The sequence below is a fragment of the Gossypium hirsutum genome, unplaced genomic scaffold (assembly GCF_007990345.1).
Source record: "Gossypium hirsutum isolate 1008001.06 unplaced genomic scaffold, Gossypium_hirsutum_v2.1 scaffold_1225, whole genome shotgun sequence".
NCBI classification, from domain to species: domain Eukaryota; kingdom Viridiplantae; phylum Streptophyta; class Magnoliopsida; order Malvales; family Malvaceae; genus Gossypium; species Gossypium hirsutum.
In genome coordinates, this window is record NW_024403508.1 from 5,911 (window position 1) to 11,082 (window position 5,172).

General features: G+C 34.3%; 1 pseudogene; it reads right to left on the reverse strand.

The window, feature by feature from the left end:
- Nucleotides 1-353: 353 nt before the first annotated feature.
- LOC121227610 (60S acidic ribosomal protein P0-like) lies at nucleotides 354-2,531 on the reverse strand (annotated as a pseudogene).
- Nucleotides 2,532-5,172: the final 2,641 nt, after the last annotated feature.

Below are 5,172 nucleotides of genomic sequence, written 5' to 3' on the forward strand. Positions count from 1 at the left end.
TTTGAAATACTAGACTAGCTTGAACAAAATTCTAAACTCATATTTTGACCAACTAAGCTTTAATAAATATAAAAATGGTGCTAAATATTATACATAGAACCACCTGGCTATGAAGAACTCTAGTAGGACTTCTTATATATCTTGATGAGAATTATAATGTTAATTTTATTTTATATTAGTTCGTATTTTTATGGATTTAAAAAAAATTAAATTAAAATTCAAACCATGTAAACCGAAATCAAATTTAACACTTCTATAAAACTTTAAAAATTCTCCCAACTTAAAAAGCAATCAAAGTACACAAGAAAGAAACTAGAGAAAATAATCTAACCACACACCATTGTACTGATATGTCTTGCAACCCAAACAAATAATAATACAACCTTAGTCAAAGAGACTGAAATCCCATATCATCATCCGACTCTTCTTCGGTTCTGGTTTCTTCTCCTCGCTGCCGCAGCAGCAGCAGCTGGGGCTGCACCCGCATCAGTAGCAACAGCGGGAACAGCAACCGCAAACTTACTTGGATCCTGGATTGGCATGCAGCAACAAATATTTAGCTCAAACTAATATGAGAAATTTTCTGATATAAAAACGAGATAGAAAGACAATTCCATACCGCAAGTACTCCTTCACTTTATCAGCCTGAGGGAAAGAAATACTCCTGTTGCAACTGCGACAGACAAGACGTTCTTGTATGCATTGATGAACATGTTGTGGTGCAGCAGCAAGAGTTGGGTATGAGATTGGCAAGAGACAATGCGGTGACCATGGAGACACCGGTAGCAAATTTCTCAATCAGATCTTCCTCAGTGAGATCCAGGACCTCAGCTAAAGACTGAGCCATTGTCGTAAACAGATAGCGACAAGACCTATGAGAAGGGCCTGATTCCAAAGCTTGGCAAGAAGTGCAGCTCAAAGAACCAACCTATCCCTTTCTGATAAGCCGACAGGGGATAATTGACAGTCCCTTGTTAATCTTGGTTGAAAATTTCAGCACCTAAAACGTAATAAGAAATTACAATCAGAATTGAGTTTGACCTCAACAAGTAGAACACGCAAAATCAGAACGTGACATACTGGAAGAAGAGGTCTGTGAGGTCAAGCCAGTGTTGCCTGGTGGAACAACCACATCAAGTTGGCAACTAGACCAACACGAGCAGGAGCTCAACCGTTTGTGCAAAATAAATATCAAACCAACAGAATTCTTTTAAAGTGCAAAAACAAATAGAATGAAGCAATTAAATATTGAACTCCAAATGTCGATCAAAACCGGGAACACTGAATGTTCAAACCAAGACCAAATGAACAACAAATATGGACCGAAGCCCAGAGATGGGTTGAAGTAAACAAGCAAAATATATTAAGAAGTGAACTGGCAGCTTGAGACCAAAAAATTTCTAAATGCAACAGTAGACCTATGGAGCTTTCATTCAGCTCCTAATTCTACTAAATTATGTTGTTTTATCAATGAGATATAACATAAACTTGTATTTACTAATTTTCACTAACCATGCAAAATTTCTAAAGGTTAAAATGTAAGGTTAGACCCAATACTTGGTATAGAATTTGAGATTTGATCAATGTAGTTTAAAAGTTAAAAATGCACTACATTTTGATTTAAAAACCCTAGTCCAATCATTTCAGTCATTAGTAGTTTCTGTCAAATTTGTTAATTGAACATATTTAATATTCCTCATCATACCAGGACAACCTAATCAAATTTCCAAATTCAGGGACCAAATCTCAAATTACATAACAATAGCCTCAACTTGCTGCCACTGAACATATTAATCAAGTACATATGTTCTTAAATTACAGTAAGAGCAGTTCTTTTAATTTTCCATTAAAAGTACCATAAGTGAAAAAACTGAAATCTAAATCCAATATATATAAAGATACATACCTTGTACTTGGCAACTTCCTCACACTTACTTCAAGTCACCCTTAGTAAAGATCAAACCACATTACCCTAATTCAAAAAATTCCCACAAAAACAGTTCATTTATTTATCAAATACTATTAAAAACCCAATATTATGCAAAAAAATAAGATTTAAACTTTAAAGCACCTGAAGCAAGGGGATAAGGTTAAGAAAAGCTTGGTTCCCGGTCTTCTCAGCATGCATCCTAACCGACCTTTTCATCATAGTATTCTTCCCCATAAGAACAACTGAGTCACCTCGGAGACCTTTACGAATGTTCTGGAGCTGGTTAGAACCCACGTTGTCGGCGGCGGCAATTAAAATTTGGGTGTACTCGTCTAAAAGCTGGCATAGTTTCGCGTCGTAGGCGATTTTCTTATCGGCCTTGGATGGTTTCACTGCCATTTCTAAAAACAAAAAACGTTTAGTGGTAAAAAAAAGGTTTTAAAGTGCAAAATCGAGGGCCAAGACGATGCCGGAAGCTCAGTCAAGGCGGACAGCCAATTGGCGCCGTCACTTTAACCTCTGTTCGATTTTGTGAAAGAAAAAAAAAAGTGTTGAAGGATTGGAGGCCGGTAAAAATGAAAATTAGGGTTGAAGTTCGTTTATATAGTCGGGATATTTAGGGGGGAATTAGGGTTTGGGGTTTGATCCGACGTTCTTTGAAGGATAAGGTGGGCTTCGGTTCGGGTTTTTTGGAAGGCTTATTTTAGATTTATGGGTTATTTTAGTGTTTGGGCTTCATTTGGATCCGTATTGCATGAATTGGGGACTAAATACTAAATATTAATTACTTTTTAAAAGGTTTAATCTACTAAATGGTACTTAAAATGATACCCAATTTTTCATGTTGGTACTTAAGTTATACTCTGTTACTCAAACGGTACTTAAATTATGCCTCGTTACCAAACTACCCCAATCATTAAAATATTTTAATTAATCATTTCATGACACGTGGCAATTTTTAATTAGAAATTCAAAACAAAAAGTTAAAACACTTATAGATATATTAATCTCTTGTGTTGATGACGAAAAATTTAAGAATCCCTCGAAAACTCATCCAAATCCAGTTTTTGGTGACAAAACCCAGATTTCAATGAGCTTCTTTTCTTTTTTAAACATTGATTTCGAAGGGACTTGGAGAACTTCTACTAGGCTCCAAAAAAATTGATTCATTTGTTGTTGTCCTGGCAACAGTGCTGCTGGTGCTTCCTTTGGCACCTCAGCTCGCTCTCAGCCTACCAGCAACCTCCTTAGCCTCTCAGTAGGTGAAGTGTATAATTTCAAAAGCTCAAGGATCAAGCTTGGATTTTTTTTCAACTTCAAAGAGATTTTCTTGGAAATACAAGGTAACATTTGAGAAGAAGAGAAAGAGAGAAGTGTTTCGATGGTAGGACCAGTCAGAGAAGGCCATGGATGGCGGCAACTCATGATGGTAGCGGCTAAGGTTAGAAGAAGAAGAATAAAGGATAGAAAGAAGAATAAGAAACGAAATAAAAAAAAAATGAAAAGGAATGGAATCGTGATTTGTTCAGGATGAAAGAGAATTTTTTTATACATTTTTGTAGTTTTTTAAATTTGTAATATATTTTTTTTATTCGTTATTTTATATATATTTAAACTTATTAATAATTTTTTTAAATTTGAGATGATGACATCATTTTGACGTTATTAATGTCACGTGTCGTTGTCTAATATTGCCATATGTCCCAAATTTAATGGTGCTAAAAAAAATATCAAACTAGTTGACGGAAAAAAAGTTTGGGTACTAATATGGTACAAAAAAAACCCTTAGTACTAATTTGATAAAAGTGTACAAGTTCAACTATCAAATTTATAAGGGTGACTTGGAGAACTTCTACTAGGCTCCAAAAAATTTGATTCATTGTTGTTGCCTGGCAACGGTGTTGCTGTTGCTTCTTTGGCTCCTCAGCTCGCTCTCAGCCTACCAGCAACCTTCTTAGCCTCTCGTCAGTAGATGAAGTGTGTAATTTCAAAAGCTCAAGGATCAAGCTTGGATTTTTTCGACTTCAAAGAGATTTTCTTGGAAATACAAGGCAATATTTGAGAAGAAGAGAAAGAGAGATGATGGTAGGACCAGTTGGAGAAGGCCATGGATGGCGGCAACTCATGATGGTAGCGGCTAAGATTAGAAGAATAGGAAGAGGGAGAAGAAGAAGAATAAAGGATAGAAAGAAGAATAAGAAAAAAAAATGAAAAGAGGAATGGAATCGTGTTGTTCCGGATGAAAGAGAAATTTTTTATACATTTTTGTAGTTTTTTTAAATTTTGTAATATATTTATTTATTTATTTGTTATTATATATATTTAAATTTATTAATAATTTTTTATTTAATTTTGAGATGATGACATCATTTTGATGTTATTAATGACACGTGTCGTTGTCTAATATTGCCATATGTCTCAAAATTAATGATGCTAAAAAAGTATCAAATTAGTTGACGGGAAAAAAGTTTAGGTACTAATATGGGCCCGAAATATGGGCTTGGGCAAAAAAACGAGGCCCGTTTAAAAAACAGGCCGGGCATCGGGCACAACTTTTTTGCCGGGCCCAGCCCGGCCCGGCCCGAATATAATAAATATATATTTTTTATTTTTATTTTTTAATTTTTAAATACTTTTAATTTTAATTTTTTATTTTTAAAATATTTTTAATGTTTATTAAAAAATGCGCCGGGCCGGGCCGAAAATTTTTTCCGGGCCCGGCCCATGGACAGGTCTAGGAGAAAGTGTAAAAAAATTAAAAAGCTTAAATTTAATTACAGTAAAATTATCTCGTACATGTCTGTGGAATTTTTATATTTCCGCAAGTGAGTTGAATGTGTTACATGTGTTGCGTAGGATATATTAAAAAATTAAAAAAGAAAAAAAACTCGCAATATTTTGATTTTTGTTGTCAAAAATTAGGTTTGAATGAGTTTTTCGACAGGTTCTTCAATTTTCTATCACTGGAGTTCCTTGGTGAAGAACAAAAGAGATGAATATGTTTATTTTAAAAAGACTTAAGGAAATAATATTAACATTTGCTAAGTGTCGCAAATTGATTGGCTAATATATATTTTTTAATGGCCAAGGTAATTTAGGTACCACCTATAATAAAAAATAATATTTAAGTGCCATTTTGTGATTTAAGCCAACAACAATTAACCATTCCCAAAATTGCACTCAATTATCACTTTGGTACCTAAATTTTTTTACCTGTTTGGTACCTGAAGGTTTTAACTTTT